This window comes from Phalangium opilio, unplaced genomic scaffold (assembly GCF_054372755.1).
Source record: "Phalangium opilio isolate 3A_F unplaced genomic scaffold, DU_Popi_V2 ptg000003l_1, whole genome shotgun sequence".
NCBI classification, from domain to species: Eukaryota; Metazoa; Arthropoda; class Arachnida; order Opiliones; family Phalangiidae; genus Phalangium; species Phalangium opilio.
Window position 1 is genome coordinate 499,511 of NW_028324145.1, and position 21,657 is coordinate 521,167.

Below are 21,657 nucleotides of genomic sequence, written 5' to 3' on the forward strand. Positions count from 1 at the left end.
TAAAACAATAACAAAAAAGAAGATATGTTTGCTTTTTCATATCTATTAAAATTTATAAGAGGGAAAAAAAGTGAAAAAACGGCACGCAGTGTTCCTAAGTGGTCTCCCTCCCAAGTACTGACTGCGCTCGACGCTGCTTAACTTCGGTTATCGGACGAGAACCGGTGTATTCAGCGTGATATGGCCGTTGCCGAGAGTGCAAGTTAATAATTTGAATTTAATTAACTTTCATCTTTATAAAACAATAACAAAAATGAAGATATGTTTGCTTTTTTCATATCTATTAAAATTTAAAAGAGGAAAAAAAAGTGAAAAAGCCAACGGCACGCAGTGTTCCTAAGTGTTCTCCCTCCCAAGTACTGACTGCGCTCGACGCTGCTTAACTTCGGTGATCGGACGAGAACCGCTGTATTCAGCGTGATATGGTCGTTGCCGAGAGTGCTAGTTAATAATTCGAATTTAAATTAAGTGAGACAAATTAACCTTCATCATTTTAAAACAATAACAAAATGAAAACATGTTTGCTTTTTTCATATCTATTAAAATTTAAAAGAGGAAAAAAAAGTGAAAAAGCCAACGGCACGCAGTGTTCCTAAGTGGTCTCCCTCCCAAGTAGTGACTGCGCTCAACGCTGCTTAACATCAGTTATCGGACGAGAACCGGTGTATTCAGCGTGATATGGCCGTTGCCGAGAGTGCTGGTTAATAATTTTAATTTAATTAACTTTCATCTTTATAAAACAATAACAAAAAGAAGAAATGTTTGCTTTTTTCATATCGGGTGGAATTTAAAAGAGGAAACAAAAGTGAAAAAGCCAACGGCACGCAGTATTCCCAAGTACTGACTGCGCTCGACGCTGCTAACGTCGGCGATCGGACGAGAACCGTTGTTCTCAGCGTGATATGGCCGTTGCCGAGAGTGCTAGATAATAATTCGAATTTAAATTAAGTGAGACAAATTAACCTTCATCTTTTTAAAACAATAACAAAAAGAAAATATGTTTGCTTTTTTCATATCTATTGGAATTTAAAAGAGGAAAAAAAAGTGAAAAAGCTAACGGCACGCAGTGTTCCTAAGTGGTCGCCCTCCCAAATACTGACTGCGCACGACGCTGCTTAACTACGGTTATCGTACGAGAACCGGTGTATTCAGCGTGTTATGGCCGTTGCCGATAGTGCTAGTTAATAATTTGATTTAAATTAACTTTCATCTTTATAAAACAATAACAGAAAGAAGATATGTTTGCTTTTTTTCATATCTGGTGGAATTTGAAAGAGGAAACAAAAGTGAAAAAGCCAACGGCACGCAGTATTCCCAAGTACTGTATGCGCTCGACGCTGCTTAACTTCGGTGATCGGACGAGAACCGGTGTTTTCAGCGTGATATGGCCGTTGCCGAGAGTGCTAGTTAATAATTCGAATTTAAATTAAGTGAGACAAATTAACCTTCATAATTTTAAAACAATAACAAAAAAAAACATGTTTGCTTTTTTCATATCTATTAAAATTTAAATGAGGAAAAAAAGTGAAAAATCCAACGGCACGCAGTGTTCCTAAGTGGTCTCCCTCCCAAGTACTGACTGCGCTCGACGCTGCTTAACTTCGGTGATCGGACGAGAACCGGTGTATTCAGCGTGATATGGCCGTTGCCGAGAGTGCTAGTTAATAATTTGAATTTAATTAACTTTCATCTTTATAAAACAATAACAAAAAGAAGATATGTTTGCTTCTTTCATATCGGGTGGAATTTAAAAGAGGAAACAAAAGTGAAAAACCAACGGAACGCAGTATTCCCAAGTACTGTATGCGCTCGACGCTGCTTAACTTCGGTTATCGGACGAGAACCGGTGTATTCAGCGTGATATGGCCGTTGCCGAGAGTGCTAGTTAATAATTTGAATTTAATTAACTTTCATCTTTATAAAACAATAACAAAAAAGTAGATATGTTTGCTTTTTCATATCTATTAAAATTTATAAGAGGGAAAAAAAGTGAAAAAACGGCACGCAGTGTTCCTAAGTGGTCTCCCTCCCAAGTACTGACTGCGCTCGACGCTGCTTAACTTCGGTTATCGGACGAGAACCGGTGTATTCAGCGTGATATGGCCGTTGCCGAGAGTGCAAGTTAATAATTTGAATTTAATTAACTTTCATCTTTATAAAACAATAACAAAAAGAAGATATGTTTGCTTCTTTCATATCGGGTGGAATTTAAAAGAGGAAACAAAAGTGAAAAACCAACGGAACGCAGTATTCCCAAGTACTGTATGCGCTCGACGCTGCTTAACTTCGGTTATCGGACGAGAACCGGTGTATTCAGCGTGATATGGCCGTTGCCGAGAGTGCTAGTTAATAATTTGAATTTAATTAACTTTCATCTTTATAAAACAATAACAAAAAAGAAGATATGTTTGCTTTTTCATATCTATTAAAATTTATAAGAGGGAAAAAAAGTGAAAAAACGGCACGCAGTGTTCCTAAGTGGTCTCCCTCCCAAGTACTGACTGCGCTCGACGCTGCTTAACTTCGGTTATCGGACGAGATCCGGTGTATTCAGCGTGATATGGCCGTTGCCGAGAGTGCAAGTTAATAATTTGAATTTAATTAACTTTCATCTTTATAAAACAATAACAAAAATGAAGATATGTTTGCTTTTTTCATATCTATTAAAATTTAAAAGAGGAAAAAAAAATGAAAAAGCCAACGGCACGCAGTGTTCCTAAGTGTTCTCCCTCCCAAGTACTGACTGCGCTCGACGCTGCTTAACTTCGGTGATCGGACGAGAACCGCTGTATTCAGCGTGATATGGTCGTTGCCGAGAGTGCTAGTTAATAATTCGAATTTAAATTAAGTGAGACAAATTAACCTTCATCATTTTAAAACAATAACAAAATGAAAACATGTTTGCTTTTTTCATATCTATTAAAATTTAAAAGAGGAAAAAAAAGTGAAAAAGCCAACGGCACGCAGTGTTCCTAAGTGGTCTCCCTCCCAAGTAGTGACTGCGCTCAACGCTGCTTAACATCAGTTATCGGACGAGAACCGGTGTATTCAGCGTGATATGGCCGTTGCCGAGAGTGCTGGTTAATAATTTTAATTTAATTAAATTTCATCTTTATAAAACAATAACAAAAAGAAGAAATGTTTGCTTTTTTCATATCGGGTGGAATTTAAAAGAGGAAACAAAAGTGAAAAAGCCAACGGCACGCAGTATTCCCAAGTACTGACTGCGCTCGACGCTGCTAACGTCGGCGATCGGACGAGAACCGTTGTTCTCAGCGTGATATGGCCGTTGCCGAGAGTGCTAGATAATAATTCGAATTTAAATTAAGTGAGACAAATTAACCTTCATCTTTTTAAAACAATAACAAAAAGAAAATATGTTTGCTTTTTTCATATCTATTGGAATTTAAAAGAGGAAAAAAAAGTGAAAAAGCTAACGGCACGCAGTGTTCCTAAGTGGTCGCCCTCCCAAATACTGACTGCGCACGACGCTGCTTAACTACGGTTATCGTCCGAGAACCGGTGTATTCAGCGTGTTATGGCCGTTGCCGATAGTGCTAGTTAATAATTTGATTTAAATTAACTTTCATCTTTATAAAACAATAACAGAAAGAAGATATGTTTGCTTTTTTTCATATCTGGTGGAATTTGAAAGAGGAAACAAAAGTGAAAAAGCCAACGGCACGCAGTATTCCCAAGTACTGTATGCGCTCGACGCTGCTTAACTTCGGTGATCGGACGAGAACCGGTGTTTTCAGCGTGATATGGCCGTTGCCGAGAGTGCTAGTTAATAATTCGAATTTAAATTAAGTGAGACAAATTAACCTTCATAATTTTAAAACAATAACAAAAAAAAACATGTTTGCTTTTTTCATATCTATTAAAATTTAAATGAGGAAAAAAAGTGAAAAATCCAACGGCACGCAGTGTTCCTAAGTGGTCTCCCTCCCAAGTACTGACTGCGCTCGACGCTGCTTAACTTCGGTGATCGGACGAGAACCGGTGTATTCAGCGTGATATGGCCGTTGCCGAGAGTGCTAGTTAATAATTTGAATTTAATTAACTTTCATCTTTATAAAACAATAACAAAAAAGAAGATATGTTTGCTTTTTCATATCTATTAAAATTAATAAGAGGGAAAACAAGTTGGGAAAACCAAAATATTACCTCTCCGAGTCAAGACGACTACTTACAAACTTATTTACCCAGATATGGAAATGTTTCTTAAGTTAAAATTTATGAAATATTAAAGCAGTATACAAAGCATAGCAAATATACTGTAAATCAGACGACATTTTACATCCAATAATGATATACTTGTACACATTAAAATCATCCGATGGGGGAGAAACGGGAAATGAAGAGATACAACTTTGGAGGGATACTACCTTTACGTGTTTGTAAAGGCCCAATTTTCTACTCCTCAACTGTATACCCTCTACCTCTATGTTCAAAGCCATATTCACAACAGGGTTGCCATATAAACACTATCCTCTCGTTTAACCTCAACGATTTTCTTAGTTTGTCAACATGACTGTTAGCGTTACATAACACCAAAGCTTATTTGTGGCTACACACACTGAAAGTAAATGCGTACCATGAAAAGCATGAAAACACGAAGCTATTATCCGATTACGATCAGACCTTTCACTGGTCTGGGCTGCGTTCAGCAGAGCTCACCAAAAAAGACAGCGGATTTTGGAAATGTTTACCGGTGAGCTCTGTCGTCATAGCTTTTCTCCGGTCATCGGCGTTTTATAAATGACGCTAGCACAATAAAGCGTGCAAGGTACCAAGGCTTAACAAAAATTGTATGATAACATATTTATAGAGATAGATAACAACTTTTATAATTAAAATTAGAAACTAACATATCTCTTAAAATTCTCGCGTGATCAACTGGTTTCACGCCAATTAAATAGCTATAGTCCCATAGAGCTATTTGTATTGATTCATCCATGGTTTTTTCGCCAAGCTGAGAACTACACGTTTTACGTCACGTTATCCAAAAAGCCGACTATTTTCTTTGAAGACCGCGCTAGCTCAGCGCTAAGCACCGTGACGTCAAAATTCAAAAACAAAATCCCGTTATGTAGGACACTGCTAACAGCGCTGGGCTCTGCTGAACGCGGCCCAGATTTCCACCATGATTATATAATCTAAGCCTAATTATTTAATAGTGTATTTAACTTTCGGCTCACTCTGAACCGTTATTGTCTCTGCATTACAGAAACGAAAACCAAACCCAAGCGTTTACTTTTTGGTTCACTAGGCCTATTAACAAATATAAGTTCATTTGACCAACATTGTAGCGTTGCGCTTTATTCACTTTAGGAAGGATTATGCTATAAACAGATGTAGTATAGCTTAAGTAATATATAAACATCCATTTTAAATAATAATATTAAAAAAAATCTTTGGAATATCAAAATGAAATAGAGCTTTAAAGCTACAAAAGTACTAAATGCATCATAATTACGAAAAATATTTCCACATATTCATTTTATATTATGGAAAACGGGAATATTAAGGTTCTGAAGGATTTCTTTACACATCAAAACAAAAACGAACTTCTAACGCAGCGCACTAGGGTAACAACGGACGGACACATATAGACAAACACATAGACTACTGTTTTACCCTTTCCGTATTAATTTTGAGTTTAGAGACATGATTATCTTAAATATTAAAATAAATATAATTAATATTAAATATTTTCTTCGATAGTTGTTCGCCTTATTGAGCGTTACATCGTTTTGAAAAAGAATAATTAAACATTCTTGAGAGACTTGACTAATATTGGCGTTTGAAATGAAGCATACGCCGGTTGCGTCGCCTTACTCAAATAGGTAGTATATAAGGGTGTCGAATCGCAGCTATGGATAAGAACAGCGCAATTGCGTGAACCTTTGGTGGAAGCCCCACCTTAGGAAGGCCGGACGTTTCTCGTAGCCCTGGCCGATCGCCGCGTATGTCTTAACCTTAACGATGATGATGGAGTAGAAGCCAGGTGTACAGACTGGTGTCCATGTGGGATGGACAAAAACAAAGACCAGAAGATGGTGGTGTTAGAAGCCAAGTGTACAGACTGGTGTCCATGTGGGATGGACAAAAACAAAGACCAGAAGATGGTGGTGTTAGAAGCCAGGTTTACAGACTGGTGTCCATGTGGGATGGACAAAGAGCAGATGACGGTGGTGATTAGAAGCCAGTGTGTACAGACTGGTGTCCATGTGGGATGGACAAAGACCACAAGAGGGTGGGGATTAGAAGCCAGTGTGTACAGACTGTTGTCCATGTGGGATGGACAAAGAGCAGCAGACGATTGTGATTAGAAGCCAGTGTGTACAGACTGGTGTCCATGTGGGATGGACAAAGACCAGAGGCTGGTGATGTTAGACAGGCAATGGAGTAATAGCCTGTAAGTGTAATACAATTTTCGAAATTTCCGGAAATTGAGAACACGTTTGCTCCGATTTGCAAACTGCGAACGCGGTCACGTGGGTATAACAACAGACAGACACACACACACACACCCACACACACACACACACACACACACACAGACACGTCGAAATTAGAACCTCTCCGTGACATACGTCACTCGGAGAGGTAAAAAGTGAAAAAACGGCACGCAGTGTTCCTAAGTGGTCTCCCTCCCAAGTACTGACTGCGCTCAACGCTGCTTAACTTCGGTTATCGGACGAGAACCGGTGTATTCAGCGTGATATGGCCGTTGCGGAGAGTGCTAGTTAATAATTTGAATTTAATTAACTTTCATCTTTATAAAACAATAACAAAAAAGAAGATATGTTTGCTTTTTTCATATCTATTAAAATTTAAAAGAGGAAAAAAAAGTGAAAAAGCCAACGGCACGCAGTGTTCCTAAGTGGTCTCCATCCCAAGTACTGACTGCGCTCGACGCTGCTTAACTTCGGTGATCGGACGAGAACCGCTGTATTCAGCGTGATATGGTCGTTGCCGAGAGTGCTAGTTAATAATTTGAATTTAATTAACTTTCATCTTTATAAAACAATAACAAAAAGAAGATATGTGTGCTTTTTTCAAATCGGGTGGAATTTAAAAGAGGAAACAAAAGTGAAAAACCAACGGCACGCAGTATTCCCAAGTACTGACTGCGCTCGACGCTGCTATCGTCGGCGATCGGACGAGAACCGGTGTTCTCAGCGTGATTTGCCCGTTGCCGAGAGTGCTAGTTAAAAATTCGAATTTAAATTAAGTGAGACAAATTAACCTTCATCTTTATAAAACAATAACAAAAAGAAGATATGTTTGCTTTTTTCATATCGGGTGGAATTTAAAAGAGGAAACAAAAGTGAAAAAGCCAACGGCACGCAGTATTCCCAAGTACTGACTGCGCTCGACGCTGCTAACGTCGGCGATCGGACGAGAACCGGTGTTCTCAGCGTGATATGGCCGTTGCCGAGAGTGCTAGTTAAAAATTCGAATTTAAATTAAGTTAGACAAATTAACCTTCATCTTTATAAAACAATAACAAAAAGAAGATATGTTTGCTTTTTTCATATCGGGTGGAATTTAAAAGAGGAAACAAAAGTGAAAAAGCCAACGGCACGCAGTATTCCCAAGTACTGACAGCGCTCGACGCTGCTAACGTCGGCGATCGGACGAGAACCGGTGTTCTCAGCGTGATATGGCCGTTGCCGAGAGTGCTAGATAATAATTCGAATTTAAATTAAGTGAGACAAATTAACCTTCATCTTTTTAAAACAATAACAAAAAGAAAATATGTTTGCTTTTTTCATATCTATTGGAATTTAAAAGAGGAAAAAAAAAGTGAAAAAGCTAACGGCACGCAGTGTTCCTAAGTGGTCGCCCTCCCAAGTACTGACTGCGCTCGACGCTGCTTAACTTCAGTTATCGGACGAGAACCGGTGTATTCAGCGTGATATGGCCGTTGCCGAGAGTGCTAGTTAATAATCTTAATTTAATTAACTTTCATCTTTATAAAACAATAACAAAAAGCAGATATGTTTGCTTTTTTCATATTTGGTGGAATTTGAAAGAGGAAACAAAAGTGAAAAAGCAAACGGCACGCAGTATTCCCAAGTACTGTATGCGCTCGACGCTGCTTAACTTCGGTTATCGGACGAGAACCGGTGTATTCAGCGTGATATGGCCGTTGCCAAGAGTGCTAGGTAATAATTCGAATTTAAATTAAGTGAGACAAATTAACCATCATCTTTTTAAAACAAAAACAAAAAGAAAATAAGTTTGCTTTTTTCAAATCTATTGGAATTTAAAAGAGGAAAAAAAAGTGAAAAAGCCAACGGCACGCAGTGTACCTAAGTGGTCTCCCTCCCAAGTAGTGACTGCGCTCGACGCTGCTTAACTTCGGTTTTCGGACGAAACCCGGTGTATTCAGCGTGATATGGCCGTTGCCGAGAGTGCTAGTTAATAATTTGAATTTAATTAACTTTCATCTTTATAAAACAATAACAAAAAGAAGATATGTGTGCTTTTTTCAAATCGGGTGGAATTTAAAAGAGGAAACAAAAGTGAAAAACCAACGGCACGCAGTATTCCCAAGTACTGACTGCGCTCGACGCTGCTATCGTCGGCGATCGGACGAGAACCGGTGTTCTCAGCGTGATTTGGCCGTTGCCGAGAGTGCTAGTTAAAAATTCGAATTTAAATTAAGTGAGACAAATTAACCTTCATCTTTATAAAACAATAACAAAAAGAAGATATGTTTGCTTTTTTCATATCGGGTGGAATTTAAAAGAGGAAACAAAAGTGAAAAAGCCAACGGCACGCAGTATTCCCAAGTACTGACTGCGCTCGACGCTGCTAACGTCGGTGATCGGACGAGAACCGGTGTTCTCAGCGTGATATGGCCGTTGCCGAGAGTGCTAGTTAAAAATTCGAATTTAAATTAAGTTAGACAAATTAACCTTCATCTTTATAAAACAATAACAAAAAGAAGATATGTTTGCTTTTTTCATATCGGGTGGAATTTAAAAGAGGAAACAAAAGTGAAAAAGCCAACGGCACGCAGTATTCCCAAGTACTGACTGCGCTCGACGCTGCTAACGTCGGCGATCGGACGAGAACCGGTGTTCTCAGCGTGATATGGCCGTTGCCGAGAGTGCTAGATAATAATTCGAATTTAAATTAAGTGAGACAAATTAACCTTCATCTTTTTAAAACAATAACAAAAAGAAAATATGTTTGCTTTTTTCATATCTATTGGAATTTAAAAGAGGAAAAAAAAGTGAAAAAGCTAACGGCACGCAGTGTTCCTAAGTGGTCGCCCTCCCAAGTACTGACTGCGCTCGACGCTGCTTAACTTCGGTGATCGGACGAGAACCGGTGTATTCAGCGTGATATGGCCGTTGCCGAGAGTGCTATTTAATAATTTGAATTTAATTAACTTTCATCTTTATAAAACAATAACAAAAAAGAAGATATGTTTCCTTTTTTCATATCTATTAAAATTTAAAAGAGGAAAAAAAAGTGAAAAAGCCAACGGCACGCAGTGTTCCTAAGTGGTCTCCATCCCAAGTACTGACTGCGCTCGACGCTGCTTAACTTCGGTGATCGGACGAGAACCGCTGTATTCAGCGTGATATGCTCGTTGCCGAGAGTGCTAGTTAATAATTCGAATTTAAATTAAGTGAGACAAATTAACCTTCATCATTTTAAAACAATAACAAAATGAAAACATGTTTGCTTTTTTCATATCTATTAAAATTTAAAAGAGGAAAAAAAAGTGAAAAAGCCAACGGCACGCAGTGTTCCTAAGTGGTCTCCCTCCCAAGTAGTGACTGCGCTCGACGCTGCTTAACTTCAGTTATCGGACGAGAACCGGTGTATTCAGCGTGATATGGCCGTTGCCGAGAGTGCTAGTTAATAATTTGAATTTAATTAACTTTCATCTTTATAAAACAATAACAAAAAAGAAGATATGTTTGCTTTTTTCATATCTATTAAAATTTAAAAGAGGAAAAAAAAGTGAAAAAGCCAACGGCACGCAGTGTTCCTAAGTGGTCTCCATCCCAAGTACTGACTGCGCTCGACGCTGCTATCGTCGGCGATCGGACGAGAAGCGGTGTTCTCAGCGTGATTTGGCCGTTGCCGAGAGTGCTAGTTAAAAATTCGAATTTAAATTAAGTGAGACAAATTAACCTTCATCTTTATAAAACAATAACAAAAAGAAGATATGTTTGCTTTTTTCATATCGGGTGGAATTTAAAAGAGGAAACAAAAGTGAAAAAGCCAACGGCACGCAGTATTCCCAAGTACTGACTGCGCTCGACGCTGCTAACGTCGGCGATCGGACGAGAACCGGTGTTCTCAGCGTGATATGGCCGTTGCCGAGAGTGCTAGTTAAAAATTCGAATTTAAATTAAGTTAGACAAATTAACCTTCATCTTTATAAAACAATAACAAAAAGAAGATATGTTTGCTTTTTTCATATCGGGTGGAATTTAAAAGAGGAAAAAAAAAGTGAAAAAGCTAACGGCACGCAGTGTTCCTAAGTGGTCGCCCTCCCAAGTACTGACTGCGCTCGACGCTGCTTAACTTCGGTGATCGGACGAGAACCGGTGTATTCAGCGTGATATGGCCGTTGCCGAGAGTGCTATTTAATAATTTGAATTTAATTAACTTTCATCTTTATAAAACAATAACAAAAAAGAAGATATGTTTCCTTTTTTCATATCTATTAAAATTTAAAAGAGGAAAAAAAAGTGAAAAAGCCAACGGCACGCAGTGTTCCTAAGTGGTCTCCATCCCAAGTACTGACTGCGCTCGACGCTGCTTAACTTCGGTGATCGGACGAGAACCGGTGTATTCAGCGTGATATGTCCGTTGCCGAGAGTGCTAGGTAATAATTCGAATTTAAATTAAGTGAGACAAATTAACCTTCATCATTTTAAAACAATAACAAAATGAAAACATGTTTGCTTTTTTCATATCTATTAAAATTTAAAAGAGGAAAAAAAAGTGAAAAAGCCAACGGCACGCAGTGTTCCTAAGTGGTCTCCCTCCCAAGTAGTGACTGCGCTCGACGCTGCTTAACTTCAGTTATCGGACGAGAACCGGTGTATTCAGAGTGATATGGCCGTTGCCGAGAGTGCTAGTTAATAATTTGAATTTAATTAACTTTCATCTTTATAAAACAATAACAAAATGAAGATATGTGTGCTTTTTTCAAATCGGGTGGAATTTAAAAGAGGAAACAAAAGTGAAAAACCAACGGCACGCAATATTCCCAAGTACTGACTGCGCTCGACGCTGCTAACGTCGGCGATCGGACGAGAACCGGTGTTCTCAGCGTGATATGGCCGTTGCCGAGAGTGCTAGTTAAAAATTCGAATTTAAATTAAGTGAGACAAATTAACCTTCATCTTTCTAAAACAATAACAAAAAGAAGATATGTTTGCTTTTTTCATATCGGGTGGAATTTAAAAGAGGAAACAAAAGTGAAAAAGCCAACGGCTCGCAGTATTCCCAAGTACTGACTGCGCTCGACGCTGCTAACGTCGGCGATCGGACGAGAACCGGTGTTCTCAGCGTGATATGGCCGTTGCCGAGAGTGCTAGATAATAATTCGAATTTAAATTAAGTGAGACAAATTAACCTTCATCTTTTTAAAACAATAACAAAAAGAAAATATGTTTGTTTTTTTCATATCTATTGGAATTTAAAAGAGGAAAAAAAAGTGAAAAAGCTAACGGCACGCAGTGTTCCTAAGTGGTCGCCCTCCCAAATACTGACTGCGCTCGACGCTGCTTAACTTCGGTTATCGTACGAGAACCGGTGTATTCAGCGTGTTATGGCCGTTGCCGATAGTGCTAGTTAATAATTTGAATTAAATTAACTTTCATCTTTATAAAACAATAACAAAAAGAAGATATGTGTGCTTTTTTCAATTCGGGTGGAATTTGAAAGAGGAAATAAAAGTGAAAAAGCCAACGGCACGCAGTATTCCCAAGTACTGTATGCGCTCGACGCTGCTTAACTTCGATGATCGGACGAGAACCGGTGTTTTCAGCGTGATATGGCCGTTGCCGAGAGTGCTAGTTAATAATTCGAATTTAAATTAAGTGAGACAAATTAACCTTCATCATTTTAAAACAATAACAAAAAAACATGTTTGCTTTTTTCATATCTATTAAAATTTAAAAGATGAAAAAAAAGTGAAAAAGCCAACGGCACGCAGTGTTCCTAAGTGTTCTCCCTCCCAAGTACTGACTGCGCTCGACGCTGCTTAACTTCGGTGATCGGACGAGAACCGCTGTATTCAGCGTGATATGGTCGTTGCCGAGAGTGCTAGTTAATAATTCGAATTTAAATTAAGTGAGACAAATTAACCTTCATCATTTTAAAACAATAACAAAATGAAAACATGTTTGCTTTTTTCATATCTATTAAAATTTAAAAGAGGAAAAAAAAGTGAAAAAGCAAACGGCACGCAGTGTTCCTAAGTGGTCTCCCTCCCAAGTAGTGACTGCGCTCGACGCTGCTTAACATCGGTTATCGGACGAGAACCGGTGTATTCAGCGTGATATGGCCGTTGCTGAGAGTGCTGGTTAATAATTTTAATTTAATTAACTTTCATCTTTATAAAACAATAACAAAAAGAAGATATGTTTGCTTTTTTCATATCGGGTGGAATTTAAAAGAGGAAACAAAAGTGAAAAAGCCAACGACACGCAGTATTCCCAAGTACTGACTGCGCTCGACGCTGCTAACGTCGGCGATCGGACGAGAACCGTTGTTCTCAGCGTGATATGGCCGTTACCGAGAGTGCTAGATAATAATTCGAATTTAAATTAAGTGAGACAAATTAACCTTCATCTTTTTAAAACAATAACAAAAAGAAAATATGTTTGCTTTTTTCATATCTATTGGAATTTAAAAGAGGAAAAAAAAGTGAAAAAGCTAACGGCACGCAGTGTTCCTAAGTGGTCGCCCTCCCAAATACTGACTGCGCACGACGCTGCTTAACTTCGGTTATCGTACGAGAACCGGTGTATTCAGCGTGTTATGGCCGTTGCCGATAGTGCTAGTTAATAATTTGATTTAAATTAACTTTCATCTTTATAAAACAATAACAGAAAGAAGATATGTTTGCTTTTTTTCATATCTGGTGGAATTTGAAAGAGGAAACAAAAGTGAAAAAGCCAACGGCACGCAGTATTCCCAAGTACTGTATGCGCTCGACGCTGCTTAACTTCGGTGATCGGACGAGAACCGGTGTTTTCAGCGTGATATGGCCGTTGCCGAGAGTGCTAGTTAATAATTCGAATTTCAATTAAGTGAGACAAATTAACCTTCATAATTTTAAAACAATAACAAAAAAAAACATGTTTGCTTTTTTCATATCTATTAAAATTTAAATGAGGAAAAAAAGTGAAAAATCCAACGGCACGCAGTGTTCCTAAGTGGTCTCCCTCCCAAGTACTGACTGCGCTCGACGCTGCTTAACTTCGGTGATCGGACGAGAACCGGTGTATTCAGCGTGATATGGCCGTTGCCGAGAGTGCTAGTTAATAATTTGAATTTAATTAACTTTCATCTTTATAAAACAATAACAAAAAAGAAGATATGTTTGCTTTTTCATATCTATTAAAATTTATAAGAGGGAAAAAAAGTGAAAAAACGGCACGCAGTGTTCCTAAGTGGTCTCCCTCCCAAGTACTGACTGCGCTCAACGCTGCTTAATTCGGTTATCGGACGAGAACCGATGTATTCAGCGTGATATGGCCGTTGCCGAGAGTGCTAGTTAATAATTTGAATTTAATTAACTTTCATCTTTATAAAACAATAACAAAAAAGAAGATATGTTTGCTTTTTTCATATCTATTAAAATTTAAAAGAGGAAAAAAAAGTGAAAAAGCCAACGGCACGCAGTGTTCCTAAGTGGTCTCCCTCCCAAGTACTGACTGCGCTCGACGCTGCTTAACTTCGCTGATCGGACGAGAACCGGTGTATTCAGCGTGATATGGCCGTTGCCGAGAGTGCTAGATAATAATTCGAACTTAAATTAAGTGAGACAAATTAACCTTCATCTTTTTAAAACAATAACAAAAAGAAAATATGTTTGCTTTTTTATATCTATTGGAATTTAAAAGAGGAAAAAAAAGGGAAAAAGCTAACGGCACGCAGTGTTCCTAAGTGGTCGCCCTCCCAAGTACTGACTGCGCTCGACGCTTCTTAACTTCGGTGATCGGACGAGAACCGGTGTATTCAGCGTGATATGGCCGTTGCCGAGAGTGCTAGTTAATAATTTGAATTTAATTAACTTTCATCTTTATAAAACAATAACAAAAAGAAGATATGTTTGCTTCTTTCATATCGGGTGGAATTTAAAAGAGGAAACAAAAGTGAAAAACCAACGGAACGCAGTATTCCCAAGTACTGTATGCGCTCGACGCTGCTTAACTTCGGTTATCGGACGAGAACCGGTGTATTCAGCGTGATATGGCCGTTGCCGAGAGTGCTAGTTAATAATTTGAATTTAATTAACTTTCATCTTTATAAAACAATAACAAAAAAGTAGATATGTTTGCTTTTTCATATCTATTAAAATTTATAAGAGGGAAAAAAAGTGAAAAAACGGCACGCAGTGTTCCTAAGTGGTCTCCCTCCCAAGTACTGACTGCGCTCGACGCTGCTTAACTTCGGTTATCGGACGAGAACCGGTGTATTCAGCGTGATATGGCCGTTGCCGAGAGTGCAAGTTAATAATTTGAATTTAATTAACTTTCATCTTTATAAAACAATAACAAAAAGAAGATATGTTTGCTTCTTTCATATCGGGTGGAATTTAAAAGAGGAAACAAAAGTGAAAAACCAACGGAACGCAGTATTCCCAAGTACTGTATGCGCTCGACGCTGCTTAACTTCGGTTATCGGACGAGAACCGGTGTATTCAGCGTGATATGGCCGTTGCCGAGAGTGCTAGTTAATAATTTGAATTTAATTAACTTTCATCTTTATAAAACAATAACAAAAAAGAAGATATGTTTGCTTTTTCATATCTATTAAAATTTATAAGAGGGAAAAAAAGTGAAAAAACGGCACGCAGTGTTCCTAAGTGGTCTCCCTCCCAAGTACTGACTGCGCTCGACGCTGCTTAACTTCGGTTATCGGACGAGAACCGGTGTATTCAGCGTGATATGGCCGTTGCCGAGAGTGCAAGTTAATAATTTGAATTTAATTAACTTTCATCTTTATAAAACAATAACAAAAATGAAGATATGTTTGCTTTTTTCATATCTATTAAAATTTAAAAGAGGAAAAAAAAGTGAAAAAGCCAACGGCACGCAGTGTTCCTAAGTGTTCTCCCTCCCAAGTACTGACTGCGCTCGACGCTGCTTAACTTCGGTGATCGGACGAGAACCGCTGTATTCAGCGTGATATGGTCGTTGCCGAGAGTGCTAGTTAATAATTCGAATTTAAATTAAGTGAGACAAATTAACCTTCATCATTTTAAAACAATAACAAAATGAAAACATGTTTGCTTTTTTAATATCTATTAAAATTTAAAAGAGGAAAAAAAAGTGAAAAAGCCAACGGCACGCAGTGTTCCTAAGTGGTCTCCCTCCCAAGTAGTGACTGCGCTCAACGCTGCTTAACATCAGTTATCGGACGAGAACCGGTGTATTCAGCGTGATATGGCCGTTGCCGAGAGTGCTGGTTAATAATTTTAATTTAATTAACTTTCATCTTTATAAAACAATAACAAAAAGAAGAAATGTTTGCTTTTTTCATATCGGGTGGAATTTAAAAGAGGAAACAAAAGTGAAAAAGCCAACGGCACGCAGTATTCCCAAGTACTGACTGCGCTCGACGCTGCTAACGTCGGCGATCGGACGAGAACCGTTGTTCTCAGCGTGATATGGCCGTTGCCGAGAGTGCTAGATAATAATTCGAATTTAAATTAAGTGAGACAAATTAACCTTCATCTTTTTAAAACAATAACAAAAAGAAAATATGTTTGCTTTTTTCATATCTATTAAAATTTAAAAGAGGAAAAAAAGTGAAAAACCCAACGGCACGCAGTGTTCCTAAGTGGTCTCCCTCCCAAGTACTGACTGCGCTCGACGCTGCTTAACTTCGCTGATCGGACGAGAACCGGTGTATTCAGCGTGATATGGCCGTTGCCGAGAGTGCTAGATAATAATTCGAACTTAAATTAAGTGAGACAAATTAACCTTCATCTTTTTAAAACAATAACAAAAAGAAAATATGTTTGCTTTTTTATATCTATTGGAATTTAAAAGAGGAAAAAAAAGGGAAAAAGCTAACGGCACGCAGTGTTCCTAAGTGGTCGCCCTCCCAAGTACTGACCGCGCTCGACGCTTCTTAACTTCGGTGATCGGACGAGAACCGGTGTATTCAGCGTGATATGGCCGTTGCCGAGAGTGCTAGTTAATAATTTGAATTTAATTAACTTTCATCTTTATAAAACAATAACAAAAAGAAGATATGTTTGCTTCTTTCATATCGGGTGGAATTTAAAAGAGGAAACAAAAGTGAAAAACCAACGGAACGCAGTATTCCCAAGTACTGTATGCGCTCGACGCTGCTTAACTTCGGTTATCGGACGAGAACCGGTGTATTCAGCGTGATATGGCCGTTGCCGAGAGTGCTAGTTAATAATTTGAATTTAATTAACTTTCATCTTTATAAAACAATAACAAAAAAGTAGATATGTTTGCTTTTTCATATCTATTAAAATTTATAAGAGGGAAAAAAAGTGAAAAAACGGCACGCAGTGTTCCTAAGTGGTCTCCCTCCCAAGTACTGACTGCGCTCGACGCTGCTTAACTTCGGTTATCGGACGAGAACCGGTGTATTCAGCGTGATATGGCCGTTGCCGAGAGTGCAAGTTAATAATTTGAATTTAATTAACTTTCATCTTTATAAAACAATAACAAAAAGAAGATATGTTTGCTTCTTTCATATCGGGTGGAATTTAAAAGAGGAAACAAAAGTGAAAAACCAACGGAACGCAGTATTCCCAAGTACTGTATGCGCTCGACGCTGCTTAACTTCGGTTATCGGACGAGAACCGGTGTATTCAGCGTGATATGGCCGTTGCCGAGAGTGCTAGTTAATAATTTGAATTTAATTAACTTTCATCTTTATAAAACAATAACAAAAAAGAAGATATGTTTGCTTTTTCATATCTATTAAAATTTATAAGAGGGAAAAAAAGTGAAAAAACGGCACGCAGTGTTCCTAAGTGGTCTCCCTCCCAAGTACTGACTGCGCTCGACGCTGCTTAACTTCGGTTATCGGACGAGAACCGGTGTATTCAGCGTGATATGGCCGTTGCCGAGAGTGCAAGTTAATAATTTGAATTTAATTAACTTTCATCTTTATAAAACAATAACAAAAATGAAGATATGTTTGCTTTTTTCATATCTATTAAAATTTAAAAGAGGAAAAAAAAGTGAAAAAGCCAACGGCACGCAGTGTTCCTAAGTGTTCTCCCTCCCAAGTACTGACTGCGCTCGACGCTGCTTAACTTCGGTGATCGGACGAGAACCGCTGTATTCAGCGTGATATGGTCGTTGCCGAGAGTGCTAGTTAATAATTCGAATTTAAATTAAGTGAGACAAATTAACCTTCATCATTTTAAAACAATAACAAAATGAAAACATGTTTGCTTTTTTCATATCTATTAAAATTTAAAAGAGGAAAAAAAAGTGAAAAAGCCAACGGCACGCAGTGTTCCTAAGTGGTCTCCCTCCCAAGTAGTGACTGCGCTCAACGCTGCTTAACATCAGTTATCGGACGAGAACCGGTGTATTCAGCGTGATATGGCCGTTGCCGAGAGTGCTGGTTAATAATTTTAATTTAATTAACTTTCATCTTTATAAAACAATAACAAAAAGAAGAAATGTTTGCTTTTTTCATATCGGGTGGAATTTAAAAGAGGAAACAAAAGTGAAAAAGCCAACGGCACGCAGTATTCCCAAGTACTGACTGCGCTCGACGCTGCTAACGTCGGCGATCGGACGAGAACCGTTGTTCTCAGCGTGATATGGCCGTTGCCGAGAGTGCTAGATAATAATTCGAATTTAAATTAAGTGAGACAAATTAACCTTCATCTTTTTAAAACAATAACAAAAAGAAAATATGTTTGCTTTTTTCATATCTATTGGAATTTAAAAGAGGAAAAAAAAGTGAAAAAGCTAACGGCACGCAGTGTTCCTAAGTGGTCGCCCTCCCAAATACTGACTGCGCACGACGCTGCTTAACTACGGTTATCGTACGAGAACCGGTGTATTCAGCGTGTTATGGCCGTTGCCGATAGTGCTAGTTAATAATTTGATTTAAATTAACTTTCATCTTTATAAAACAATAACAGAAAGAAGATATGTTTGCTTTTTTTCATATCTGGTGGAATTTGAAAGAGGAAACAAAAGTGAAAAAGCCAACGGCACGCAGTATTCCCAAGTACTGTATGCGCTCGACGCTGCTTAACTTCGGTGATCGGACGAGAACCGGTGTTTTCAGCGTGATATGGCCGTTGCCGAGAGTGCTAGTTAATAATTCGAATTTAAATTAAGTGAGACAAATTAACCTTCATAATTTTAAAACAATAACAAAAAAAAACATGTTTGCTTTTTTCATATCTATTAAAATTTAAATGAGGAAAAAAAGTGAAAAATCCAACGGCACGCAGTGTTCCTAAGTGGTCTCCCTCCCAAGTACTGACTGCGCTCGACGCTGCTTAACTTCGGTGATCGGACGAGAACCGGTGTATTCAGCGTGATATGGCCGTTGCCGAGAGTGCTAGTTAATAATTTGAATTTAATTAACTTTCATCTTTATAAAACAATAACAAAAAGAAGATATGTTTGCTTCTTTCATATCGGGTGGAATTTAAAAGAGGAAACAAAAGTGAAAAACCAACGGAACGCAGTATTCCCAAGTACTGTATGCGCTCGACGCTGCTTAACTTCGGTTATCGGACGAGAACCGGTGTATTCAGCGTGATATGGCCGTTGCCGAGAGTGCTAGTTAATAATTTGAATTTAATTAACTTTCATCTTTATAAAACAATAACAAAAAAGTAGATATGTTTGCTTTTTCATATCTATTAAAATTTATAAGAGGGAAAAAAAGTGAAAAAACGGCACGCAGTGTTCCTAAGTGGTCTCCCTCCCAAGTACTGACTGCGCTCGACGCTGCTTAACTTCGGTTATCGGACGAGAACCGGTGTATTCAGCGTGATATGGCCGTTGCCGAGAGTGCAAGTTAATAATTTGAATTTAATTAACTTTCATCTTTATAAAACAATAACAAAAAGAAGATATGTTTGCTTCTTTCATATCGGGTGGAATTTAAAAGAGGAAACAAAAGTGAAAAACCAACGGAACGCAGTATTCCCAAGTACTGTATGCGCTCGACGCTGCTTAACTTCGGTTATCGGACGAGAACCGGTGTATTCAGCGTGATATGGCCGTTGCCGAGAGTGCTAGTTAATAATTTGAATTTAATTAACTTTCATCTTTATAAAACAATAACAAAAAAGAAGATATGTTTGCTTTTTCATATCTATTAAAATTTATAAGAGGGAAAAAAAGTGAAAAAACGGCACGCAGTGTTCCTAAGTGGTCTCCCTCCCAAGTACTGACTGCGCTCGACGCTGCTTAACTTCGGTTATCGGACGAGATCCGGTGTATTCAGCGTGATATGGCCGTTGCCGAGAGTGCAAGTTAATAATTTGAATTTAATTAACTTTCATCTTTATAAAACAATAACAAAAATGAAGATATGTTTGCTTTTTTCATATCTATTAAAATTTAAAAGAGGAAAAAAAAATGAAAAAGCCAACGGCACGCAGTGTTCCTAAGTGTTCTCCCTCCCAAGTACTGACTGCGCTCGACGCTGCTTAACTTCGGTGATCGGACGAGAACCGCTGTATTCAGCGTGATATGGTCGTTGCCGAGAGTGCTAGTTAATAATTCGAATTTAAATTAAGTGAGACAAATTAACCTTCATCATTTTAAAACAATAACAAAATGAAAACATGTTTGCTTTTTTCATATCTATTAAAATTTAAAAGAGGAAAAAAAAGTGAAAAAGCCAACGGCACGCAGTGTTCCTAAGTGGTCTCCCTCCCAAGTAGTGACTGCGCTCAACGCTGCTTAACATCAGTTATCGGACGAGAACCGGTGTATTCAGCGTGATATGGCCGTTGCCGAGAGTGCTGGTTAATAATTTTAATTTAATTAAATTTCATCTTTATAAAACAATAACAAAAAGAAGAAATGTTTGCTTTTTTCATATCGGGTGGAATTTAAAAGAGGAAACAAAAGTGAAAAAGCCAACGGCACGCAGTATTCCCAAGTACTGACTGCGCTCGACGCTGCTAACGTCGGCGATCGGACGAGAACCGTTGTTCTCAGCGTGATATGGCCGTTGCCGAGAGTGCTAGATAATAATTCGAATTTAAATTAAGTGAGACAAATTAACCTTCATCTTTTTAAAACAATAACAAAAAGAAAATATGTTTGCTTTTTTCATATCTATTGGAATTTAAAAGAGGAAAAAAAAGTGAAAAAGCTAACGGCACGCAGTGTTCCTAAGTGGTCGCCCTCCCAAATACTGACTGCGCACGACGCTGCTTAACTACGGTTATCGTCCGAGAACCGGTGTATTCAGCGTGTTATGGCCGTTGCCGATAGTGCTAGTTAATAATTTGATTTAAATTAACTTTCATCTTTATAAAACAATAACAGAAAGAAGATATGTTTGCTTTTTTTCATATCTGGTGGAATTTGAAAGAGGAAACAAAAGTGAAAAAGCCAACGGCACGCAGTATTCCCAAGTACTGTATGCGCTCGACGCTGCTTAACTTCGGTGATCGGACGAGAACCGGTGTTTTCAGCGTGATATGGCCGTTGCCGAGAGTGCTAGTTAATAATTCGAATTTAAATTAAGTGAGACAAATTAACCTTCATAATTTTAAAACAATAACAAAAAAAAACATGTTTGCTTTTTTCATATCTATTAAAATTTAAATGAGGAAAAAAAGTGAAAAATCCAACGGCACGCAGTGTTCCTAAGTGGTCTCCCTCCCAAGTACTGACTGCGCTCGACGCTGCTTAACTTCGGTGATCGGACGAGAACCGGTGTATTCAGCGTGATATGGCCGTTGCCGAGAGTGCTAGTTAATAATTTGAATTTAATTAACTTTCATCTTTATAAAACAATAACAAAAAAGAAGATATGTTTGCTTTTTCATATCTATTAAAATTAATAAGAGGGAAAACAAGTTGGGAAAACCAAAATATTACCTCTCCGAGTCAAGACGACTACTTACAAACTTATTTACCCAGATATGGAAATGTTTCTTAAGTTAAAATTTATGAAATATTAAAGCAGTATACAAAGCATAGCAAATATACTGTAAATCAGACGACATTTTACATCCAATAATGATATACTTGTACACATTAAAATCATCCGATGGGGGAGAAACGGGAAATGAAGAGATACAACTTTGGAGGGATACTACCTTTACGTGTTTGTAAAGGCCCAATTTTCTACTCCTCAACTGTATACCCTCTACCTCTATGTTCAAAGCCATATTCACAACAGGGTTGCCATATAAACACTATCCTCTCGTTTAACCTCAACGATTTT

General features: G+C 38.2%; 7 non-coding genes and 46 pseudogenes across 7 annotated transcripts; all 53 read right to left on the reverse strand.

The window, feature by feature from the left end:
• Nucleotides 1–73: 73 nt before the first annotated feature.
• Nucleotides 74–192, reverse strand: LOC149716726 (5S ribosomal RNA; annotated as a pseudogene).
• Nucleotides 193–315: 123 nt separating this feature from the next.
• On the reverse strand, nt 316–434 carry LOC149716727 (5S ribosomal RNA; annotated as a pseudogene).
• A 137-nt stretch (nt 435–571) lies between these two features.
• LOC149716728 (5S ribosomal RNA) lies at nt 572–690 on the reverse strand (annotated as a pseudogene).
• Nucleotides 691–1,051: 361 nt separating this feature from the next.
• Nucleotides 1,052–1,170, reverse strand: LOC149716729 (5S ribosomal RNA; annotated as a pseudogene).
• A 123-nt stretch (nt 1,171–1,293) lies between these two features.
• On the reverse strand, nt 1,294–1,396 carry LOC149716730 (5S ribosomal RNA; annotated as a pseudogene).
• Nucleotides 1,397–1,531: 135 nt separating this feature from the next.
• On the reverse strand, nt 1,532–1,650 carry LOC149716731 (5S ribosomal RNA). The gene has a single exon (XR_016368494.1). It is a non-coding gene; the product is annotated as a 5S ribosomal RNA (ribosomal RNA).
• Nucleotides 1,651–1,992: 342 nt separating this feature from the next.
• LOC149716732 (5S ribosomal RNA) lies at nt 1,993–2,111 on the reverse strand (annotated as a pseudogene).
• A 342-nt stretch (nt 2,112–2,453) lies between these two features.
• Nucleotides 2,454–2,572, reverse strand: LOC149716733 (5S ribosomal RNA; annotated as a pseudogene).
• A 123-nt stretch (nt 2,573–2,695) lies between these two features.
• Nucleotides 2,696–2,814, reverse strand: LOC149716734 (5S ribosomal RNA; annotated as a pseudogene).
• A 137-nt stretch (nt 2,815–2,951) lies between these two features.
• Nucleotides 2,952–3,070, reverse strand: LOC149716735 (5S ribosomal RNA; annotated as a pseudogene).
• Nucleotides 3,071–3,431: 361 nt separating this feature from the next.
• LOC149716736 (5S ribosomal RNA) lies at nt 3,432–3,550 on the reverse strand (annotated as a pseudogene).
• Nucleotides 3,551–3,673: 123 nt separating this feature from the next.
• Nucleotides 3,674–3,776, reverse strand: LOC149716737 (5S ribosomal RNA; annotated as a pseudogene).
• A 135-nt stretch (nt 3,777–3,911) lies between these two features.
• On the reverse strand, nt 3,912–4,030 carry LOC149716738 (5S ribosomal RNA). The gene has a single exon (XR_016368495.1). It is a non-coding gene; the product is annotated as a 5S ribosomal RNA (ribosomal RNA).
• A 2,592-nt stretch (nt 4,031–6,622) lies between these two features.
• Nucleotides 6,623–6,741, reverse strand: LOC149716739 (5S ribosomal RNA; annotated as a pseudogene).
• Nucleotides 6,742–6,864: 123 nt separating this feature from the next.
• LOC149716740 (5S ribosomal RNA) lies at nt 6,865–6,983 on the reverse strand (annotated as a pseudogene).
• An 839-nt stretch (nt 6,984–7,822) lies between these two features.
• Nucleotides 7,823–7,941, reverse strand: LOC149716741 (5S ribosomal RNA; annotated as a pseudogene).
• A 362-nt stretch (nt 7,942–8,303) lies between these two features.
• On the reverse strand, nt 8,304–8,422 carry LOC149716742 (5S ribosomal RNA; annotated as a pseudogene).
• Nucleotides 8,423–9,260: 838 nt separating this feature from the next.
• On the reverse strand, nt 9,261–9,379 carry LOC149716743 (5S ribosomal RNA). Its single transcript, XR_016368504.1, has one exon. It is a non-coding gene; the product is annotated as a 5S ribosomal RNA (ribosomal RNA).
• A 123-nt stretch (nt 9,380–9,502) lies between these two features.
• On the reverse strand, nt 9,503–9,621 carry LOC149716744 (5S ribosomal RNA; annotated as a pseudogene).
• Nucleotides 9,622–9,758: 137 nt separating this feature from the next.
• On the reverse strand, nt 9,759–9,877 carry LOC149716745 (5S ribosomal RNA; annotated as a pseudogene).
• A 618-nt stretch (nt 9,878–10,495) lies between these two features.
• Nucleotides 10,496–10,614, reverse strand: LOC149716746 (5S ribosomal RNA). The gene has a single exon (XR_016368505.1). It is a non-coding gene; the product is annotated as a 5S ribosomal RNA (ribosomal RNA).
• Nucleotides 10,615–10,737: 123 nt separating this feature from the next.
• Nucleotides 10,738–10,856, reverse strand: LOC149716747 (5S ribosomal RNA; annotated as a pseudogene).
• Nucleotides 10,857–10,993: 137 nt separating this feature from the next.
• Nucleotides 10,994–11,112, reverse strand: LOC149716748 (5S ribosomal RNA; annotated as a pseudogene).
• A 599-nt stretch (nt 11,113–11,711) lies between these two features.
• On the reverse strand, nt 11,712–11,830 carry LOC149716749 (5S ribosomal RNA; annotated as a pseudogene).
• A 122-nt stretch (nt 11,831–11,952) lies between these two features.
• Nucleotides 11,953–12,055, reverse strand: LOC149716750 (5S ribosomal RNA; annotated as a pseudogene).
• Nucleotides 12,056–12,189: 134 nt separating this feature from the next.
• On the reverse strand, nt 12,190–12,308 carry LOC149716751 (5S ribosomal RNA; annotated as a pseudogene).
• A 137-nt stretch (nt 12,309–12,445) lies between these two features.
• LOC149716752 (5S ribosomal RNA) lies at nt 12,446–12,563 on the reverse strand (annotated as a pseudogene).
• A 362-nt stretch (nt 12,564–12,925) lies between these two features.
• LOC149716753 (5S ribosomal RNA) lies at nt 12,926–13,044 on the reverse strand (annotated as a pseudogene).
• Nucleotides 13,045–13,167: 123 nt separating this feature from the next.
• On the reverse strand, nt 13,168–13,270 carry LOC149716754 (5S ribosomal RNA; annotated as a pseudogene).
• A 135-nt stretch (nt 13,271–13,405) lies between these two features.
• Nucleotides 13,406–13,524, reverse strand: LOC149716755 (5S ribosomal RNA). Its single transcript, XR_016368496.1, has one exon. It is a non-coding gene; the product is annotated as a 5S ribosomal RNA (ribosomal RNA).
• Nucleotides 13,525–13,642: 118 nt separating this feature from the next.
• On the reverse strand, nt 13,643–13,760 carry LOC149716756 (5S ribosomal RNA; annotated as a pseudogene).
• Nucleotides 13,761–13,883: 123 nt separating this feature from the next.
• LOC149716757 (5S ribosomal RNA) lies at nt 13,884–14,002 on the reverse strand (annotated as a pseudogene).
• A 136-nt stretch (nt 14,003–14,138) lies between these two features.
• On the reverse strand, nt 14,139–14,257 carry LOC149716758 (5S ribosomal RNA; annotated as a pseudogene).
• A 342-nt stretch (nt 14,258–14,599) lies between these two features.
• On the reverse strand, nt 14,600–14,718 carry LOC149716759 (5S ribosomal RNA; annotated as a pseudogene).
• Nucleotides 14,719–15,060: 342 nt separating this feature from the next.
• On the reverse strand, nt 15,061–15,179 carry LOC149716760 (5S ribosomal RNA; annotated as a pseudogene).
• Nucleotides 15,180–15,302: 123 nt separating this feature from the next.
• On the reverse strand, nt 15,303–15,421 carry LOC149716761 (5S ribosomal RNA; annotated as a pseudogene).
• A 137-nt stretch (nt 15,422–15,558) lies between these two features.
• On the reverse strand, nt 15,559–15,677 carry LOC149716762 (5S ribosomal RNA; annotated as a pseudogene).
• A 360-nt stretch (nt 15,678–16,037) lies between these two features.
• Nucleotides 16,038–16,156, reverse strand: LOC149716763 (5S ribosomal RNA; annotated as a pseudogene).
• A 136-nt stretch (nt 16,157–16,292) lies between these two features.
• On the reverse strand, nt 16,293–16,411 carry LOC149716764 (5S ribosomal RNA; annotated as a pseudogene).
• A 342-nt stretch (nt 16,412–16,753) lies between these two features.
• Nucleotides 16,754–16,872, reverse strand: LOC149716765 (5S ribosomal RNA; annotated as a pseudogene).
• Nucleotides 16,873–17,214: 342 nt separating this feature from the next.
• Nucleotides 17,215–17,333, reverse strand: LOC149716766 (5S ribosomal RNA; annotated as a pseudogene).
• A 123-nt stretch (nt 17,334–17,456) lies between these two features.
• On the reverse strand, nt 17,457–17,575 carry LOC149716767 (5S ribosomal RNA; annotated as a pseudogene).
• A 137-nt stretch (nt 17,576–17,712) lies between these two features.
• Nucleotides 17,713–17,831, reverse strand: LOC149716768 (5S ribosomal RNA; annotated as a pseudogene).
• Nucleotides 17,832–18,192: 361 nt separating this feature from the next.
• Nucleotides 18,193–18,311, reverse strand: LOC149716769 (5S ribosomal RNA; annotated as a pseudogene).
• A 123-nt stretch (nt 18,312–18,434) lies between these two features.
• Nucleotides 18,435–18,537, reverse strand: LOC149716770 (5S ribosomal RNA; annotated as a pseudogene).
• Nucleotides 18,538–18,672: 135 nt separating this feature from the next.
• LOC149716771 (5S ribosomal RNA) lies at nt 18,673–18,791 on the reverse strand. The gene has a single exon (XR_016368497.1). It is a non-coding gene; the product is annotated as a 5S ribosomal RNA (ribosomal RNA).
• Nucleotides 18,792–19,133: 342 nt separating this feature from the next.
• Nucleotides 19,134–19,252, reverse strand: LOC149716772 (5S ribosomal RNA; annotated as a pseudogene).
• Nucleotides 19,253–19,594: 342 nt separating this feature from the next.
• On the reverse strand, nt 19,595–19,713 carry LOC149716773 (5S ribosomal RNA; annotated as a pseudogene).
• A 123-nt stretch (nt 19,714–19,836) lies between these two features.
• Nucleotides 19,837–19,955, reverse strand: LOC149716774 (5S ribosomal RNA; annotated as a pseudogene).
• Nucleotides 19,956–20,092: 137 nt separating this feature from the next.
• On the reverse strand, nt 20,093–20,211 carry LOC149716775 (5S ribosomal RNA; annotated as a pseudogene).
• Nucleotides 20,212–20,572: 361 nt separating this feature from the next.
• Nucleotides 20,573–20,691, reverse strand: LOC149716776 (5S ribosomal RNA; annotated as a pseudogene).
• Nucleotides 20,692–20,814: 123 nt separating this feature from the next.
• Nucleotides 20,815–20,917, reverse strand: LOC149716777 (5S ribosomal RNA; annotated as a pseudogene).
• Nucleotides 20,918–21,052: 135 nt separating this feature from the next.
• LOC149716778 (5S ribosomal RNA) lies at nt 21,053–21,171 on the reverse strand. The gene has a single exon (XR_016368498.1). It is a non-coding gene; the product is annotated as a 5S ribosomal RNA (ribosomal RNA).
• Between the last annotated feature and the right edge of the window lie 486 nt (nt 21,172–21,657).